This window comes from Myodes glareolus, chromosome 2 (genome assembly GCF_982192425.1).
Source record: "Myodes glareolus chromosome 2, mMyoGla1.1, whole genome shotgun sequence".
Taxonomy (NCBI): Eukaryota; Metazoa; Chordata; class Mammalia; order Rodentia; family Cricetidae; genus Myodes; species Myodes glareolus.
The window spans coordinates 132,255,689-132,276,578 of NC_142027.1; the positions used below are offsets into that span (position 1 = coordinate 132,255,689).

A 20,890-nucleotide genomic window follows, 5' to 3' on the forward strand; every position below is an offset into this window, starting at 1 on the left:
CTGACCTTAGCCCCAGCCTGCTGTTACCCTGGAGTAGGGGCGGGGCTGCTGTGCAGGCAGGTCAGGTTCCAGTGTGGAGCTTGAGTCCTTCACACACATTATAAAGGTCACTCAGCTCCAGCCCAGGCCCTCTGTTTAGTTTTATTTGTTTATCTTGTTTATGTTATATATTTTGGAGACAGGGTCTCATATAGCCCAGGCTGGCCTCCGGTTCACCACGTAGCCGAGGATGGCCTTGAATTCCTCATCTTCTTGTTTCTACTTTCCGAATGCTGAGATTACAGACCTCCCACCACCATCCCTGGCTCCTCTGTCTAGTTTGAAAAAGAGATTCTAAAAATCTGGCTGCCATGATACAATTCAGTTTTTAAATACTACTAAGAATGAATGAAAAACCAATTACAAAGAAAAAGGGGGAAAAAAGGCCAGGCCAAGGTTTTTGTGAGCTGAAAAGGTCCCCAAGGTGAGTCCTTGGGAGAGCAGCCCTGGGGAGGACTTCTGGGCCCAGGGTGGGAGGACCGCCTGTGGAATCTGATTACCCTGCTGCGGTGAAATGGCAGGCTGGGGCCGCAGGGCGCCAGCGGCCGGTGCCGCCAGCGCTTGGAACCCAGCTCGCTCTGTCCCCGGGAGGCACAGATGGCATTTTTTTTTTTTTTTTAGCAGTGTCAGTACTGGCTTCTTTCTGCTCTGATGAATAGATACTAAAGAGGCAGTGACATTATTTGAGATAACAGAGAGAGCAGAAAAGGGGTCAGCGCGGGAGAGAGAGAGAACAGCAGAGCCAGCAGATAAAGGGGAGGCCTGAGGGGTGGAGCACCCTGGCTGGGGTCCCCCACCGACCTCATCGACACCCCCCCCCAACCTCCCCCCCCCCACACCGCCTGGCTCCCTGCCGGCCACGAAACCCTGGGTCGCGCAGCAGCGGAGAGCCCCGGCCCGGCCAGCCACTGCGAGCTCTGGTCCCTCCTCCCAGGCCCCGCCCCCCACACTGCCTTTTCAATTCCATTCAATTAGGCCTCCCCTCTCAGAAGCTTGTCTCCTCTGATATCCAGGCTAACTGACGGGATTAGAGCTGTTTGTATAACACAGAGCCACTGCCGCCAGGGCCCAGGGACCTGGTTATTTATGGAGCGGCAGATACTGTCCCCCTGGGACCTGCTTCCTCAGGAGGAGGGCTGGGGGCCCCTGTTCTCTGCCGCTGTCCTTCCCCATCTTTCAGCCTGAGGGACAATGGGTGGGAAGGAAAGAAAAAACCTAGGTAGATGTAAGTTCAAAGCCCAGCTCTGCCACATGCTGGTTGTGTGACCCTGGCGGGCGGCACCGTTTCTCTGAGCCTCTGACTAGTTCATCTTTGTGTGGTTCAGGTTTCAAGATAAGGTTTCCTATGCATCTCAGGCTAGTCTTGAATTCATAGCTACCCCCTTGCCTCAGCTTCCAAGTGCTGAGATTAATGAGTCAAACGCCTGGCTGAACCTGATTCTCCATCTGGAAACAGCTCAGCAGCTCAACAGATGGCTGGGTGGCTAGTGAGGAGCTGGGTGGGGCATTTGCCGAGCTTGCACCATTCACTTTGCCTGCTCAGTGACACCTCTGTGCCAAGCGTTTACAGTGGCAGCAGTGCAGGAAGGACCCTTGGTGATGTAATGGTGGGCCTAGCCACCTCTTCCCCTGGTCCACCTGTAGGAAGTGTCCATCCCAGTGCAGGGGATGACAGTGTGCTGCGTGAATCACACAGGTTGCAGAGGCAGATGGAACAGGGTTAAACCAGCCTCCCCTGGTCCCCTGGCCCCCTGGCCCCTGCCCTTCTTACCTGTGTCTGCTGTCCCCTGGCCTTCATTACCAGCCTCCCCTGACCCCTTGGTCCTCATCACCCGACTAGCTCCAGGTCTCAGCCTCTTGGCCCCTCTCACAGAGCCTTCCCACCAGTCCTCCCTACCTTCTGAAGTTGCCCTTCCCCTGGCTCCCTTGCTCTCCAAGTCCTGCCATTCTGGGTTGGGGGTGCAGCAGTGCTGTCGTTAGCACCCAAGGGCAGCTGGGTAGCCACCTTGTTCCTTTCTGTCTTACCCAAAGCCACAGGTGTGTGGCACGTGAGAACTGCCTGAGGTTCTGGGATGAGTGCAGAGATGAGGGAAGGAATAAAGGGAGGGAGGATTTAAGGAAGTGGCTTCTCCTTGTTCATGGTGGCCACCCTGCTGGCTGTGGAACCCATGGTCCTGAGCCTGCCCCTCAACCCTCCAAAGGGCCTTCTGGGTGTTGGCGTGAGTGGGCTCAGGTCTTGGTCTGAAGGGTGGTGTTTGTCTCATACCCTCTGTCTGCCCAAAGAGAAGGGAAGTTCTTCGTGGCTCCTCTCTCCCAGCATCCACAGCTGGTGCCCCTGTGACTGAAGGAGCTGCATGGGCCCCAGGCCAAGAAAGGCCCTCATGGGGTAGGGTAAGGCTGGCTGTTCGTTCCACCGCTGTCTTCACTGCATCGGCCATAGCACAACAGAGGACACCCCTGGGAAAACACAAGCCTGGACAGTTATAAAAACCCAGGGTTGGGTCGGCAAGATGATACAGTGGGTAAAAGCTTGCAGGAAAGGCGGGCAGTCTGAGTTCAGTTCCCGGACCCGCATGATGGAGAGAGAACCAGCTCCTGAAAGTTGTCCTCTGACCTTCACGCATTCACGGTGGGATGTGCAGCACTACACATATAGTATCCATAGACATGTGTCCTTCATATGCCTGTATATACATAGACAGTGAATAATGTAACTTGTTTTTAACCCAGTGTAATAAAAGTCAGCCACGTGTTGGGTTTTGCTGGCACACACTTGGAATCTTAGCACTGAGGAGGTTGAGGCAGAGGGATCGAAGGCGCCAGGTCTTCTTGGGTTGGAGAGTCTCTCTAAAACAACACAACACAACCCAGCCTCCACTTCCCAGCTGAATTTACTTTTCCCAACTGTGAACTTCTGGCCTCCTTCCACCCCACAGCAGCTCTCAAGGCTGAGGTCTGTCACACACGGGTTCATAGTGGTGCTGGGCATAGCAGTGGCATCCAGCCAGGCAGGGCTGCAGTTGGTGTCAGGCCCAGGTCTCCGAGGTCAGACACCCGCTGACCCATCTGACGCTCGCTGTGTATCAGATGACACCTGGAGAAGTAGGAACTGCCCCTCAGGCTGCAGAGGGAAACTGAGTCTCTAAGTGGGGAGGTGACCCAGCCTGCTGGGCACAGCTGGGTGGAGGCAGCCTCCACCTGTGGTTTCTACGTCAGCTCCAATCCCTGGGTTGGATTAGTCAGTGGTTCTCAACCTGTGGGTCGCAACCCCTTTGGGATCAAATGAGCCTTTTGCGGGAATAACCTACAACCATTGGAAAACAGATCTTTGCAGCATGATTCATAACAGGAGCAAAATCACAATTCTAAAACAGCAATGCAAATGATTTACGGTTCGGGGAGGAGCTGAACATGAGAAGGGCCGCAGCATCGGGAAGGTTGAGAACCACTGGATTAGATCCTGGGTGGGCAGTCAGGGCTTCATATCAGTCCAACTGAAGGTACTGAGCTCAAGACCCCCTGAAAGTGACGCTGTGCTGGCTAATTTTATGTCACCTTGACACAAGCTAGATTACCTGAGAGGAGGGAACCCTGATTGAGACAGTGCCTCCTTAAGATCCAGCTAGAGGGCATTTTCTTAATTAGTGATTGATGAGGATGGGTGGGGCCATCCCTGAACTGGTGGTCCTGGGTTCCATAAGAAATCTGGCTGAGCAGCTCCCCTCCATGGCCTCTGCTTCAGCTCCTGCCTCCAGGTCCCTGCCCTGCTGAGTTCCTGTCCTGACTGCCATTGATGATGGACAGTGATGGAAGGGTAAGCTGAATTAACCCTTTCCTCCTCAAGTTGTTTTGATTGCGGTGTTCATCACAGCAACAGTGACCCTGACTAAGATGGGTGCCAGTTTAGTGGGGTACTGCGGTGATGGTACTGAAGGTGTTTGGGGGAGGACTGTGGAAGGAAGGACACGGGGATGGGGAGGACTGTGGGAGGACACGGGGATGGGGAGAACTGTGGAAGAACACAGGGATGGGGAGGACTGTGGAAGGACACGGGATGGGGAGGACTGTGGAAGGACATGGGGATGGGGAGGACTGTGGAAGGACACGGGGATGGGGAGGACTGTGGAAGGACACAGGGATGGGGAGGACTGTGGAAGAACACGGGGATGGGGAGGACTGTGGAAGGACACGGGGATGGGGAGGACTGTGGAAGGACATGGGGATGGGGAGGACTGTGGGAGGACACGGGGATGGAAAAGCCAGTGAGTGCTGAGAGCTCAGGGCTGCTCCGTGGGGCCTGGGAGGAGGAGGAGGAGACTGCTGAGAAGAGTACAGCTGATGGAAACCTGCGCTGTTTGGAAGAAAATGGCCCCCAAGGGGAGTGACGCTGTTAGGAGGTGTGGCCTTGTTGGAGTTAGTCTGTCACTGTGGCAGTGGGCTTTGAGGTCTCTTTTGCTCAAGCTTCCCTCAGTGTAACACTCAGATCATGTCCTGTTGCCTGCAAGATGTAAGACTCTGTTCCTTTTCCAGCACCATGTCTGCTGCCTGCCTCTATGTCTCACCTAGACACATAGATGATAATACGTATCAGTCCTAGTTGATAATGGACTGAACCTCTGAAACCGTATGTGAACCACAACAATTAAATGTTTTCCTTTATAAGAGTTGCCATGGTCATAGTGTCTCTTCACAGCAATGGAAACCCTGACTAAGACCTTATGAAGTTTCAGAGAGAAGTTTAAAGATCACTCTTTTGAGTTGAGATTCTGTGCTGTCTGATTGGCTGGGACTGATGAATCAGCTGTGATTAACAAGAGACTAGAATCACTAAAGTAAAACCTTTGCTTTACTGAAACAATGGATGCGGGTCAGCCAGAGATAAGAGATTATTGGTGATCAAGAAGAGACCAGCATCACTGAGGTGAAGTCTCCTGGGAAGTGCGTCCTCAGGATCAGCACACAGAAGCTGGGGTCCAGAGGCAGCCGAGGTTGTACCTCATGCTGGCCTTGAACTTGGTAGTGCAAGAGTCACCCGGTGGTGCTGGCTTTGAAGGCCTGAAGGGGTCATGGAGAGCAGCTGAGGCTGGCACTGTGTGGCAGGGCTGGAGTCCCTGAAGAGAGCCCAGGAGAGGCTGTTGGTGAAAGTGCAGCCCAGCTGCAGCAGAGACCCCAGCATTTTGGAGACACCAGTACCATGGGATGGCCACCAAGAACAGCAGCAGTGGAGCAGAGCCAGCCTGAGCCTGGAAGACAAGCTGTGTGTGCTGCAGAGGGCAGAGCCCGAGAAGTGACCGAGTCCTTTGGAGGAGCCCATGAGATGGTGAGTGACTCCTAGATACTACTGAACATTGAATTATTTGCGTAGTTGGAGTTTGTTTTGGCTTTGCTCAGATTGTGAGCGGTTCTTTCCTCTTAAAGTGAGAAAATACTTAATTAAATATTTATTTTTTAGGTTAAAGATGCCCAAAGTTGGTAGACTTTTTAAAAAAGGACTTTCGATTTTAAAAGAGACTGGCTATTTTATCTTATTTATTTTTAAATTAATTAATTTATTTTAAAAACCTATCTTTTCTCATTATACATACCAATCCCAGTTCCCACTCTCTCCCCTCCTCCCACCCCCTCCACCTTCCCCCTCATTACCCCCCAGACTGGCTGTTTTAAAGAGACTGAATTGTTAAATGTTTGAATTTTTAGAGAGTGTAGGACTTTTAAAATTGATATTAATGTGTGATCTTGGGGAAGAACAAGAAAGGAAAAGCTACGGCTTAACAGTGATGTGTTTGTGTCAAGCTGACAAGGGGTCAATTGTGCTGCCTGGTTTTCTATCAACACGAGCGGGAGTCATCCAAAAGGAAGGAACCGCACTGAGAAAATGCTTCCATAAGATCAGGCTGTAAGGCATTTTCTTAATCAGTGATTGATGGGGGGAGGCCCAGCCCATTGTGAGTGGGGCCATCCTTGGGTCCTGGGTTCTATAAGAAAGCAGGCTGTGCAAGCCATGGGAACAAGCCTGTAAGCAGCACCCTCCATGGTCTCTGCATCGGCTCCTGCCTCCAGGATCCTGCCCTGACTTCCTTCAATGGTGAACAGTGATGTGGAAGTGTAAACCGAATAAACTCCTCCCAGGTTGTTTTGGTCATGGTGTCCCATCAGAGCAATAGAAGCCCTGACTAAGACAGGCACGGTCCCTGCTGGTAAGGGAGTTAGCATCCGATTGGGAGGACAACACATATATAAAGAGTACCAAGAATCCAATGTAGCTTCAGGGATGTGCGTGGCTGAGACATCCACGGAGGGGCCAGGGCGTGGCTCTGTGGAAGAGGAGTGCTGTGTTAATCTCTATGGTTACGATGACAGATGAGAACCACGGGTTCTCTGCAGTTCAGCCCAGGACCACAAGCTGACCAGAGGGAAGGACAAGGCTCAGAGGGACAGAGCTGCCAACCAGCTGGTGAGGGAACACAAGCCCAGCTCTGGGATCCAGGAGAGGTCACTGTCTCTCAGCCTCTCGGAAGGGCGTGGACTGGGAGCTGAGGGCTGAGTGAGACGTGGCCACACCCCATGAACTCAGAACTAGGTAAGCAAATAGCGGTGCGACAGAGCTGTGGGCTCTGACTTCCCAAGGGTGCCTGAAGAGAGAGGGGTAATTGCTCAGCCTGTAGTGGCTACAGGGATGCGGAGGGGGCAGGGAGAGGGCATCCTGAATGTGGTATCTGGATGTTTTGTTTTTTAAGACAGAGTCTCAGTAGCCCAGGCTAGCTTCAGGCTCAGTGTGTAGTATGACCGTACTCCTGACTGTCTTGTCTCTACTTCCCACATGCTGGAACAGGTGTTTGCCAGCATGCCTGGTTTATGTGCTGCCAGGGATTGAACCCACAGCTTCATGCATGCCAGGCAGATACTCTCCCAGTTGAGTCTCCAGCCCCTGGGTGAAGGAGGGCATGCTAGACAGCAGAGGTCCCCCATGCAAACAGTCCAGCACACGGTGGTTCACATGGAGCTTGCAGTGTGTGCTGGAGGATCTGGACCAACCAAAAGTCAGGGGCCTGGGGGAGCCTGCATGAGTGATGGAGGAGGAGGGCAGGGAAGTTCTCTGGTGGAAAGAGGGATGGGAAGAGGGGAGGGCAATGGGTATTGAAGTCACAAACATTGGCAGGGATACCAGGGGGAACACACGGAGGTGTCAGAGCTGCTAAAGGGACCTCTCAGCTTTAGGGTTCCGATTGTCTGCCCTGTCCAGAGAGGGAATGAATATATTAGCTTTTAGCACTTCTCCTGCCAGGGGCTGTTTAGCAAACAAACCCTGTGTGTAATAAAGAAAAAAAAGCCACCTGGCAGAATTTTTCACAGTCTAGAGGCTGCCCTCGTCCCTCCTGGTGCCAGTGGCTCCCTTCTTGTTGGCTTCTAGCAGTAGCCAGGTATGGCCCCTGGGTTTTCCCTGTGCAGCACAGTGCCCGCTGCCCGCACTGCATCTTGGGAGTCTTTTCATAGGACACCAGTCCCTGGGTTAGAACACACCCCAAACCTTAGCTAACCTGAATACATCTACAAAGACTTGAGTTTTCTAATAAACCACACCACAGGGCGCTGGGGGCCAGACCCTTCCAGTCCTTTTGGCGGGACACAGTTCCTTCTCACCCTCCCAGCAGGGAAGTTTCCAGGTTGTTGGCAACCTTCAGCACTCAGAGGAGCCAGGGGACAGCGACTGCTGGAGAAACCCCAAGTTCAGGTACTTCTCTTTGTGACCTCAGACTGTTTTACCCAGAGCAGCAGCTGGAGTCCGTGTGCTACTGGGGCAGGGCCGGTCTCCTGGTCATGGCTCTCCCTGGGGCTGCGCTCAGGATGAAGCATCCTGCTATCAGCACACGCCTGCCGCCTTCCTTCCCAGCAGATCTCAACCGTCACTGACTGTCACTCCTTAGCTCTCGTCCCAGATTTTATTGACAGTTTCGTTGTCACCCCCAAAATCTTTTTCTCTCAGTTGGCATTTTCATCAGGCGAGGCTGGGTGGGAGGAGGAGGCAGAGCTGGCTTTTGGGAACCGATGGTTTCAGTGCTCCTGGCCTGGAGTCAGCAGAGGAAGAGGACCCCACATGGCATCCCCTTACCCAAGAGCAAAGGAGAACCAGGCAGGGGTGGGGTGTGCCCTGTGGACCTCCAGACTCCACAGATTTCCCAGCCCTCAGCCCTCCCAGTTGATATGTAGGAGACAAGGTGATGGCGTGCAGACATGGGCCATGGCATCAGACCCACCCGGGGTATTTCTCAGCTTGGAGCTGGACACTTGAAGGCATATCTCTTTCCTGTGGTGCCTCAACATATCCATCTACCAAGTGGGAGCAACCGGTACTTCCATTGGCTGAGGCCAAATCTAGGCCAAGCATTGTCATCCTGTTCAGGCCGCCAGAACCCGGGAAGGCTGGTACCATCACGGGCAGTATCTTAGTGGTGGGGACCAGTGTACTGGTCAGGTGACCAGCGAAGAGGCAACAACTGGATTTGAACTCAGGCCATGAAATTCCTGGTCATAAGCCTGTGCTGTAGGGTCCGTGGGAAGAGCAAAGGTAAGAAGGTGTCCGCACACGGAGAAAATCGTGCTGCTGTGCTGAGCAGCGTGGACCAGGCTCCGTGGTAGCCACTCCGTGGTAGCCACTCCGTGGTAGCCACTCCGTGGTAGCCACTCCGTGGTAGCCACTCCGTGGTAGCCACTCCGTGGTAGCCACTCCGTGGTAGCCACTCCGTGGTAGCCACTCCGTGGTAGCCACTCCGTGGTAGCCACTCCGTGGTAGCCACTCCGTGGTAGCCACTCCGTGGTAGCCACTCCGTGGTAGCCACTCCGTGGTAGCCACTCCGTGGTAGCCACTCCGTGGTAGCCACGCGATGCTGAGGGCCAATGGAAATCGCTGGGTCGGGTTACAGGATGGCACAGGGGAATCCTCGGACGGACATGAGATGGGCTTGGGGCTTGCTCCAGGACTGAGGAACCCCCTTAGGGGTTGTGTTTCTTCGAAGTGGGACCCCACAGTGTCCTCTCCCTTGTCCCAGCAGGACTAGGTCACTGCAAGTTGCTGCAGCCGTGCAGTCAGGAAACAAAGGCCCAGAGCTGTGTCTGGTTCAGGGCCACCCAGGCAGCCGCGGGTGCCGAGTGCGTGAGTTCAGCAGTGGCTGCTTACCGAGTCACGTTTCATGATCTGTACAGTGGAGGAATCAGAAATTCCTCTCAGGGGGTCAAGAGGTCACCCTCCATGGGGAGAAAGTCGTAATTCAGTATCTAGAAAATTCCTTACAGAGCTCAGACTCCGAACCCCTCTGTGGTGCGGATGAGGAAACCGAGGCCCTGGGATGAGAAAGGAGAAACTCCTGGCCCAGCTTCTGGACTCCTGGCCCAGCACCACCCTCTGAGGCTTCCGCTACCTCCTCACCCTCCTCCCTGCACCTCTGACCCCTGTGGCTTCTGGAGCCTGAGCCCCAGGCCTGCAGTGAGGAGTGCCATTCTCCCTCTCCCTGGCACACTGAAGGTTTTGAAAGTTAAAGTGTTACCGTCGGCTTTGTTGTTGCCTAACTACGACAGACAAATTGAGAGCGAGTTGTCAAAATGTCAACGCACAACAAATCAACATGCGAAACGAGTCCCGGCGCTCCGCGGTGTATAATTAAACAAAAAATCCCTTTTAGAAATTTCAGTGAACGCCGGTTCCACTTTATATTTGTCTGTGTGATTAATAAAGGCAGCTAATTTTCAGACTCCAGAACAGCTAGAAAATAGCTCCTAATTACATATTAGGTTCCTGGCGGCCCCCGCTGTGCTCCGCCGGCATTGGTGGGCCCAAGAATTTGGCAGAGCCTTAATTGCATTCTGAGCGTCATCTAATTTTAGTTAAATGTAATGTAATCAGCAGCAGATGTCTGAAATAAAATATGAATTATGAATATGATGAAATTTCATTCTTGAATAAAAAAGTAATTTGCTATTTAGTTCATTAACGTCTTCGAGGTTTATTAGAGCAGGTAGCAGGGCCCGGCCTGCTTATGGATGAACTGATATCTGGGACACCCCCACCCTGGACAGGAACTTCATCTGGACACATCCAGTTGTAATGAGTGACTATAGGACCCTGAGTTCACATCCCGGTGAGACAGAGTTTAGGGATAAGAGGAAGCCTCGAGTGTCTCTTAGTCCTGTGACCCCAGTACCCACTCTTCCTTCTGAGATGGGTGCTATTGAAGGCTACCTCCAAGTGACACCACATGGGGCTTGGTGACAATGTGGAGCCGGGATCTCCATCTCTGACTGAGGGTCCAGGCTCTGGCTCTTACTGAGGTCTGTGTGATTGTGAGCCAGGACCTCAATTTCCCTTTCCATACAATGGGATCATCAAAGCATCTACTGGACACTCCACATGCACCCAGGTGCATGCAAAGCCTGGTGCCGCCTGCCCTCGGCGATGTTTTCGCTGGACAGAGTAGTGTGAAACACTGCAGTTAAGATACCTGTTTCTTTGTTTGTGGGGCCATCTGTGACCCAGGGATTGCAAATTCTGTATTATCTTCCCCCACGGCGCAGAGAAGCCAAGCAGCCTGCCTACAGACTCACAGCTGGACATTGTCAAAGTTGGGATTTGATTCCCGTACAGTTCACATTAGTGCTTCCTGCCACATTCAGGGGGTACCCCAGGATCTGTACCCGCTACTTTCCGAGGGTACCCCAGGAGCCGTTCCCACCACATTCAGAGGGGATCCCAGGAGCTGAATTGATTGGGGCGCTTCCTGCCACATTCTGAGGGGACTCCCACACTCCGAGGGGTACCCCAGAATCTGTTGCCACCACATTCGGAGGGTACCCCAGGAACCGTTCCCACCACATTCAGAGGGGACCCCAGGAGTTGAGCTGATAGGGGTGCTGGGCTAAGGATTCCAGACAGGCTCATCTGGATGAGGCAGAGGTAAGCAACAGATCGGCAGGAAGCTAGGGTGAAGAGTGGAGTCTGTCTCCTGAAGCTGCCCTGGGCAGGTTGGGAGACACAGCTGCCTCTCTCTCCTCTGTTCACACCAACCAATAATTCACTGCAATTATCTGGAAAAGATTAATTAGCAAAGTGCACCATATTGACTCAAGGTTGGCCTCAGAGATCGATAACTTGGGAAAGTCTCCAGGGGGGCAGGAGAAAGAAGCAGAATTGGAAATGGGGGAGGCGGCTCCACTCCAGACTGCTAAGCCTCTGTATGAGACCCCTGGCTTTGCCTGGCTGCCGGGTAGCTCTAAGCACATCTCTTGCCTCAGTTTCCTCATATATAAAATGGGTCAGCAGCTCTAAACATCTTCGCCCCCTCATGCCCTATTCATAAGCCTCACCCAGGGAAACCTGAATTCCTGCCAAGAGGACTCTGAATGGTTAATGTGGTTGGTTGGAGACAGGATCTGACTACAGCCTAGGCGGTCTTTAACTGATAAAACTCGTCCTTCAGTATTCCCCAACGTTCTGACAGAGCAGACTCCATGAGCAAGTAAGGTACTCAGGTATCGCCATTATGGAAGAAGCTGAAGCCAGGTCTGATGGGGCAGAAATGGAGCTGCCAAAGCTAGGAAGATCCAGAGTCACCAGGGTGGCGGTGCCACAGAGCTGCAATCTCAAAGGACACATCTGCCAGGGCTACTACATTGAGACCCTGAATGTTGGCGCTGTAGAACAGGGATACCCAAACCCCTCCTCCTACCCTAGCCTCCCATCAGGTAGCCTTCCTGGGTGACAGAGGGTTAGGGAGTGTCCTGGAACCACCGCGAAGGTCAACTTCCTGGGGTCCAGAACTGACCAGGAGGTGGGGTGGTAAGAAGAAACCTACCACAGGCCGGGATCGCAGTGGCACAGGTGTGTGGTCTCGGTCCTCCATGCTGGTGGAGGGTCACGAGCTCAAGGGTAGTCTGAGCTACATAGTAAGACCCCGTCTCAAAAAACAAGACCTAAAGTAAGAAGGAAAAAAAAAACCCACCATAGCTCCTGTTGGCAAGAATCGAGGTATTTGTGGGAGAGGCTTCTGAGTGGGAGTGGGCTCCAGTGCCCAAACAGGTCCAGGCCTCACTCGGTGTTGCTGATCCTTGGGTCTCTCAAACCGGCCCTCCAGTACTAACCTCCACCTTGCTTGCTCCCACCCCAGGCAGAGTAGCCCTGGCTCTGAGATTAAACCAGGCTGTCCCGGTAACATACTGAGCACAATAGGTCTGTGCACAGTACCAACCCTGCCCGGCCCGTCCTCTTCCTTAGCCTCTGCCACATCGCCCCATCCATCTGACAGTCCTGCCGTGTGCGAGGACTAAACTGATGGAAATTGAGGGCCATTTGTCCAGCTGTGAAAATGATCTGAGCGTCTTGCAGGAGCGGTGAGACAAATCTGAACCCTGGGCCTGGGAGGTCGTCAGTATCCTGAAGCTTTAGCTATGAAGTATTCGTGGGATGGGGGTACGGGTACCTGCCAGCTGCTCCCAGCAGATAAAGAGTACTCTGGTATATTTGCAGCCTGGGACCCAGGGAGCTGCCCTCAGGACGGGGTGCTGCTGTGTGAGCAAGGCCACAGCACACAAGCAGCACTCAGCCCAGGTCATGGGGAGGACACAGAGGGATCTAAGAAGGTGAACTTCATGAGTCCCTGCCCCTCATCTCCCCTCCCAGGATCACCCCATTCAACTGTACACTCCCGCCAGAGCCAGAGGGTGCCTACCGGCCATCCCTTGGCCACCACTAGACCCGGGCCAGCTGCCTGTCCCTCCTCTATTCATCAAGGGCATGACAGTTGAAATTCATTCGAAGATGAAGAAAGTGCCCACTAATCCGTTCTGCAAGACATTGATAGACTCGCTGCTCGGGGAAGCTCGCACAGCAGTAATGAAATTAGGCTAAAACTGCTGGCGGATCGCAGGTAATTGCCCTTGTCTGTCACGAGGAATAACATCTCCCAAATCCAACACAATGATTATTCCACTTGCAGAGATTTCTGTTTTAAAAGAATAAAAGAAAAACCAGGGAGGTGAGACCCATGCAGGGGCTGGAGGAGCCATTGCCTGGACAGCTGCCTGGGGTGAGATGAACGCCTAGCTGCTAACCATTGCACCACCCAGCCTGAGCTGGAGGTATCCAGAGGAGGGAGGAGGCTTGGCGACAATCCCCAGAGTCTTCCCAGGTCTCCACCCATCTAAGTCTTATTTCCCCTAGGATTCTGCCATACCCCCACCAGTGGTGGCCTTGTGTAGAAAACGGGGAGCAGAGAAGTCTTGGGGGTCAGAGCTGCAGATTTGACAACTCTGGGTTTTGACAAGACAGACTCTGAGTGTGGGGACTGTGGGGCTTGTGTGGGAGTGACATTTGCTTGTTATTGAGACGTCTCTTCTCCATATGGCAGAAGGGACTCTGTGTGTTGGGAGGCAGTGACTTATGTCTCCCCAAGTCTTGCCCTGGAGAGCGTATAGGGACCGTATGTCTCCCAGGCTGTGGACAGGAGAGAAGGATCTGGCTGTGTTCTGTAGCGCATGTGTCCTGGAGTGTTTGATGTTAATAGACGTTTGAATGTCAGAATGAGAGCCTTTCACGAGCTAGCTGAAGTGCAGGTATGATGTCAGTAGCATCGGATGATGTCAGGGAACACCTGAATGTCAGCATCAGGCTGTGCTGTCTGATGTCTGTGACCCAGAAAGCTTGCATATACCCAAATAGGAGGCTAGAAAGTCAACATCACAGGCTGCTACAGCAGAATTCAGAGGCTAAAAGAGTCCTCCTCCTCCTCCCCCTTCCCCTTCCTCTTCCTCTTCTTCTTCCTCCCCTTCTTTTTAACATACGACACGAATGCTTTATTAGCCAATTATAGGCTTATGGGCCAAATGGTGGATATCCAGGACAGCCTCTGAGCCTCGCTGTCTGACTCTGATATGGCGAACACATCACCCTCTCACATGGGGCCTTTCACAGTGTGGATGATGGCTTGGCTGGTGCGGTCCATGAATTCCATCACACCCGTGTGCACTATCCTTACAAACCAGTCCTACCCAGCGCTTTGGTTACCCTGGCCAGCTTAACAAGTTGGCCTGGGGTGCTGTGGTGTGTGGCTCAGAACAGAAACTCCGTGAGCTTCTGGCCTGCTCACCAAGGGACCATTAGTGTCATGAGTCAGCCCTGCCGTGTGTGGAGTCTTCATTCCTTTCCATCAACAGGAGTCTGGTGAGGAGTTAGTATACCCCCAAAACAGGGTCTGGCTAGGGGGCCAGGCTCAAGAAAGATAACAGAGTGAACTCACTGGCCACTCGTATCAGGGAAATGAGAATCCCAGTGGTGAAAGACTTGGGCAAGAAGTTGACTTCTGGAACGGCGTCTCAAAGAAATGGAAGCATTTTTATTAGCAGTCTCAGCTAGTACTGGGTCTGGGGTTGGAGACATTTGTCTGAAGTGGGGCAGAAGCTCAGGTAACGTCAGACATGATGTGGCGCGATTTATGGAGGTCCCTTCATCCATCTATGTTCATTCACACCCCAACTGCCTGGAAGGATCGGGCTGGCTGAGTGACTCTCAAAGTGAATCCTCACACCTCTGGGGGCCCAGTTCCCTCCATGTATCTGTGAGGCTCGAGCTACTTTTGTAATATTGCAGGGACATTATTTGTCCTTCCTGTTATGTTTGATGTTTGAGTTGGTGATGGAAAAGTGATTGACAGACAGTGCAGCCGGCCTCAGAAAGTCGGGTAGTGGACCACGAAGCACTTGGAGATCAAGAGGCATATGAGTGGAGAGTTTGAAGCCAGCCTGGACTACACAGCAAAAACCTGTCTCAGTGGGAAAATCCTGCTGGCCTGATAGTGTGAGCTGAGTAACAGAGAAGTTACAACATTCATGCCTTTCACCCTGCTTGTGCTGGCTGGTTTTATGTCAACTTGACACAAGCTAGAGTCATCCGAGAGGAAGGAACCTCCATTGAGAAAATGCCTCAGTAATATCCAGCTGTAGGGCATTTTCTTCATCAGTGATAGAGGGGGAGGCCCAGCCCACTGTAGGGCTATAAGGAAGCAGGCTGAGCAAGCCATGGTAAACCAGCCAGTTAGCAGCACCCTCCCTGGCCTCTGCATCAGCTCCTGCCTCCAGGTTCCTGCCCTGCTTGAGTTCCTGTTCTGATTTCCTTAATGATGGATTATGATGTGGACGTGTAAGCTAATAAACCCTTTCCTCCTCAACTTGCTTTTTAATCATGGTGTTTCATCCCAGCAATAGAAACCCTGACTAAGACACTAGTTGCTTAAGGAGGCCCTAGGTGAGAGGTGACCGAAGCTTCTCAGTGAACAGCTTTCAAATAATTCCTTGTGGGGAAACAGAAATTCCTCTCTGCTGGAGAAGAGGGGTGTATTGTTGAGGTGCCCCAGCCACGGTTCCTTTCTGCCTGAGACACCATTGCCACTGAGAACAACAAACGACCTAGCCCTTCACGGCTGAGTTTTGGGCGGTTATTTTCCCCAAAAAATGAACAAAGTTGCCAGTGATAGCATTGGACTTGCCTGCCAAATCAGAATCTTGGAGAACTTGTATCAGCCGTGGAGGGTTTAGCATCCCTGCTCACTTTCCTACACATGCAGGTGGTGGCATTGGTCAATGCAGCTTCTCAAAACTGTTATATTGTAGCCTAGGAGGACAGCTCCGTGGGAAAAAGCACTTGTCACCCAGCTTGGTGAGTGTGGTCCCCAGCACCAGTGTGGCAGAAAGAGGAAAGTGACTCCCACAAGTTATCCTGGGACCACCACATGCCCCCTCAATAAATGAAACATAATTTAAAATTTTAAAATATTGCCTTTTTGTGGTGATATTTTGTTTGTGCTGTAACAAATAAAACTGAAGATCAGAGTGCAGAGCTAGCCACACTAGCTAGCCCGAGAGATCAGGCAGTGGTGGCACACACCTTTAATCCCAGCATTTAGGAGACAGAGGTACTTGGATCTCTGTGAGTTCAAGGTCACTCTGGGCTACAGGAGATTAAATCTGTCTAAAAGAGAAACAGAGCTCACACAAAGGTGTTTCTCGCACTTGAGATCTCATGCCTTTAATCCCAGCACTAGGGAGGCAGAGACAGGAGTGAGATGATTGGATAGAGAGAGGAACGTAAGGCGGAAGGAGACGAGAGCTTGGGGCATTTAGTCTGAGAACTTGTAGACAGGATAGCCCATTGTGTCTGAGGATTCATGGAGACAGGATTTTGCCCCCTTCGGTCTGAGGATTCAGTAGAGGTCAGAAGTCTCTCTAGTGGCTGGCTCCTTTCCTTCTCTGATTTTTCAGCATTTACCCCCATACCCGACTCTGCGATTTTATTATTAAGATCGATTAGAATTTGTGCTACACCTTGTGAAATATATGAATGTATGGGAAGGCCATAGGCTTCAGTAAGCATTGTTTTCCCGATGACCAATGTCATTCCGTTCGATATGCAAAACAGATCCAAGGGTTTGAATAGAGCAAGTGGCAGAGGCGAGAAGTGTGGCTGCCGATGTCACCAGCCATTAAGAAGGGACGATTGGTGGTGTTTGGATTTAGCATCATAGAATCTGATGTCCTCTTCAGGCTCCGCACCTGGCTATGGCCTGGTCTCTTCCACACCCCAGTCAAATCAGGGTGTCTCTCAGCTCCAATGAACAGCAGCTCCAAGGGTCCAGCTGCATTCCTTCAAACCAGTCACTAAAGAGAGAGGCAAAGAGTGAACTTGTGATCAACCCCATATCACAGGGGCAGAGACTGGGCTGGGCCTCGGTTCAACTCTCGTAGAATCAGACGGGTGGTTATGTCTCCTACCCAGACATCTGGAGGCAGGTTGTTTGGCAAGCACAAAGCCATTCCTTGACCTCTTTGGCCCTGGGAGGATGGAGGCCAGATCTGGACAAGGAGCAGTTGCTGGGCCTAGTGGGAGATGACCAGGGTGATGGGCAGTAATGGATTTCAGGGCAAACGGGTGGCGGCCGGGTGAAAGAGTTCGCCGGCCCCGGTCCCATAATGCCTCCCGCACCAGGTCTGGCACGGGTAATTTACTGCCACCGACAATAACGTATTTCGCTTCCCGTCGCCCTGGTGGAGATTAGTTGTGTTTGAAAGTGGCTGAGTACACAGTCAATTCCGCTTAAGCGTTTACACTCAGCCGAGCACAGATAATGCCCCCTCTGAACATGTGTCCACCCTCCCGCAGCTTGGGGTGGGGCTGGCAGAGCGGGTAGGGGAGTCCCCACCCCAGGAAGAGGCTGCAGCTGCTACCAGTAGACACACAGGCAGTGTGGAGGGGAGGGACTCAGAACCTGGAAGCCATGTGGGGAGCTATGGCCTCCTTTATCCTTTAGAGTGTGTTTTGAAAATGGCTTGACAGATTCTTCCCTGAGATTGGCCCTGGGTGTCTGTGCCATCTTTGGATGCAGAGAGATGTAAAAGCTAAGGTTGTTTGTTCTCAAGATTTGTTTTATTTTTAATACCCCCTGCCGTGTGTGGTGTGTGTGTGTGTGTGTGTGGTGTGTGTGTGTGTGTGTGTTGTGTGTGTGTGTGTGGTGTGTGTGTGTGTGTGGTGTGTGTGTGTGTGTTGTGTGTATGTGTGTGGTGTGTGTGTGGTGTGTGTGTGTGTGTATGTGTGTGTGTTGTGTGTATGTGTGTGTGGTGTGTGTGTGTGTGTGGTGTGTGTGTGTGTGTGTTGTGTGTGTGTGTGTGTTGTGTGTATGTGTGTGGTGTGTGTGTGTGTGTGGTGTGTGTGTGTGTGGTGTGTGTGTGTGTGTGTGGTGTGTGTATGTGTGTGTGTGTTGTGTGTATGTGTGTGGTGTGTGTGTGTGTGGTGTGTGTGTGTGTGTGTGTGAGCTCACACAGGAGCATAAGTTCTCCCGCAGGTGCTTTCAGAGCCCAGAGTTGTAGGAGCCCCTAGAGCTGGAGTTACAGGTGGTTGTGCTCTTAACCACTGAGCCTTATCTCAGTTTCTTTTTTTTTTTCGCTCTTTTTTCTTTTATCTTTTCTTTTTCGATCTTTCTTTCTTTCTTTTTTTTTTTTTTTTGAGAGGGGAGTCTTGAGACAAGGTCTCTCTGTGTAGCCTCAGCTGTCCTAGAACTTGCTCTGTAGACCAGCCTGGCCTCGAACCCACAGAGATCCACCTGTCTCTGCCTCCCTAGTGCTGGGATTAAAGATGTGTGCCACCACGGCCCCTGCTGTTTTTCTCGTATGAGACAAGGGCTTGCTGCATGGCTCAGGCTAGCCTTGAACTCAGAATCTCCCCCTTCACTCGCTAAGTACGGAATTTATGGGGGAGCGCCATCATGTCTTCCTCTGTGGTTGTGTTCGATCTGAGATTCCCAGGAGACAGGCTTTATTTCCAGCCTTCAGAAGAAAGGGATCAAAGAATCTGAGAGGCTGAGGAAGTTTTCCAAGGTAACACAGCTGAACCTAGATGGGGCCAGAATTTGAACCTAAGGTTGACAAGGTTACCTTGTCTTGGCTGATTTCTGGTGACTTTGGCTCTGCAGCCGTGTGCCCTGGACTGAGCTGGGTCATCAGCTCAATTCAGCCATGGCCCCTGGGCTCCCAGACACTGGCTCACATCCCGGGTCCCACAGCAGGGCCAGAATGCCATAGTCTCAGGCCTGGACTTTCTCTTGCCCCTGACCAGTCGGGGGGGAGGTTGCAAAGTCTCAGTCTTCCTTCTCCAACCTGCCCTTGACCCTCAAAGGTGAAGGACCAGAGGGTACTCAGACACCTACCTCCGGACCCCCACTTCTCCCACCACCGGCAGCACCTGGGACTGGAAAGGCCTGACTGATGCACACTCGTGGGGACCCCAGGCTACCAGGGTCCACGTTCACCCCACAAAGAACCACTCTTGGGCCCACTTGTTGCATCTAGAGCAGACCTGTTCCTGGGAGGAGACGCCTAGGGTAGGCTTCAAGAAGGACCCTCCGGACCTTGAAAATAGACTTGGGTGGCCAGAGGACTAGTTTCCAAATCCCTACCTCCTGAGTGTGGTCAATATTGCACAGGCCTCTGGGCCCCTCTGAGCCTCCACCTGTAGGAAGGGGTTCACGGGGCCTCCAAGATAAATACAGCCCTGGGCCACCTCCCTCAGAGGACTCCCCTTCTGTGTTAGTCCCCCAAGGACTTCCCAGGCTTGGAGACCTTGCCAGTCTCTACATCCAGAACCTACTGTGGAAACCCAGAGGTCTCTCACAGCCGTAGGATGAGTGAAGGACCTGCTGCCCATACCATGCCCACCTGGGCTAGGCTCTCCTGCATGTCACCCCACTGCAGCCTTCAGGGTCCTCACGCAGTCACTCCTGCTTCCTCTCTTGAGAGAACACAAAGGCCCAGCAGAGAAGACGCATCCAAAGGAGGACACACCGGGATCCAGTCCACATCTGGAGTCCCATGGAAGGGCTTAGATCTCAACTCTGACACACGAACTGGGAGGGCATGTTTGTGACCTTGGGCATGGATGTGTGGGTGGGGTATCTTACACTGTGTGGGATAGCATGCCCATGGATGCAGGCCCAGAGGACACTGGCAGATGACCCTGTTGACTGTAACACAGCGTGGCGCTGCCTCTTGACCACAGAGAGCAGACAGAACAGTTTGGCTGTGTGTGGGCTACAGAAACAACCAGTGTCCTTCAGATGCATCTATTTCACCAGGCACAGGACTCTCAGTGACATCTGCGAGGGACTATCCAGGTCTACACACGGGAACTCTTGTAGGATGCTGTATGTTGGGCTGTGTGACATGTTCCCCATGACCTACACAGTCAATGTCACTATTTAACCAGGGTCTGCCAGTGAGCGGTGCATGTGCAAGCGTGTGTGTCGCCGTGTTTCTATAAAGGGTGCCATTTGCTAGTCTTCACGACACCATCAGGATGACCCCTGCATGTCTGTGTAAGACAGTTTGTTTCCATGACATCCTTGAGACTTCTGTGTGTGTGTGTGTGTGGCACCATTTATCAGTCTTGGAGACATCTGGTGACCCATATGCTTCTCTGTCTCTGTGACCCTGTCTGGGTGGCCTGGGAATGGCTTTGTAACACTGTTGCTATGCACTCTTGACACCACTCAGTGACCTCATGTGCTTAAGTGGAACTCTTCCTTTGTGGACCCCAGGCTAGACCCTGAGTCCTCACAGAGGCTAGTGACCACTGCCCATCCCCCTTGAATCTCTGTCCAGGTTCCCAGTTAGTCCTCAAGAGAGACGGTCACCATAGAGATAGCCTGCCTAGAGACCGCTGCAGGTGGCCACCCTGGGCAGGTGACCCGCCATCTCTTTCCTACCCTCTCCCTGCAGGACAATGTTAGGATCCTTTTCCCTCACCTGGACCCCTTCCCTGCCACTCCTAACCTTGATGTCTCTCTGGGACCCCCTCAGTCCTCCATGTGGCCCCTCACTGCACTCCTGCACTGGGGAGGTCCAACACTGGGGTTCCATCCCAGCCCAGCTAAGCTCACGCCCCAAGCAAGCCACCTTAACTCAGGGTCCCATCCCAGGGTGTCCATACACGGAACTGTGGGTTGTGGGTTGTGAGTCAGTACAGAGCTATGTATGGATGTGAGGGTACTGGACATTCAGCAACAGTTAAACTACCAGAGTGCAGTCCTTGGGATTCACGTAGCGGAAGGAGAGAAGCGACTGCATCAGGTTGTCCTCTGACCTCCACATGTGTGCTGCGGCATGCATGCTCATACACACGCACAATATAAATAAAAAAGGCTGTTTTTTAAAAGTGAGGGCTAGTCATGGTGCTGAACACTTTAACCCTAGCGCTTGGGAGGTAGGGAGGCAGGTGGATCTCTATTAGTTTGGAGACAACCTGGTCTACTTAGCAAGTTTCCCA

At 52.5% G+C, this 20,890-nt stretch overlaps 1 long non-coding RNA gene across 1 annotated transcript; it reads left to right on the top strand.

Annotated features, from left to right (window-relative positions):
- The first annotated feature begins 4,263 nt into the window (after positions 1-4,263).
- LOC125410331 (uncharacterized) lies at positions 4,264-9,986 on the top strand. Its single transcript, XR_007235020.3, has 3 exons — positions 4,264-5,359; positions 6,400-6,619; positions 7,689-9,986. It is a non-coding gene; the product is annotated as an uncharacterized LOC125410331 (long non-coding RNA).
- The last annotated feature ends 10,904 nt before the right edge of the window (positions 9,987-20,890 follow it).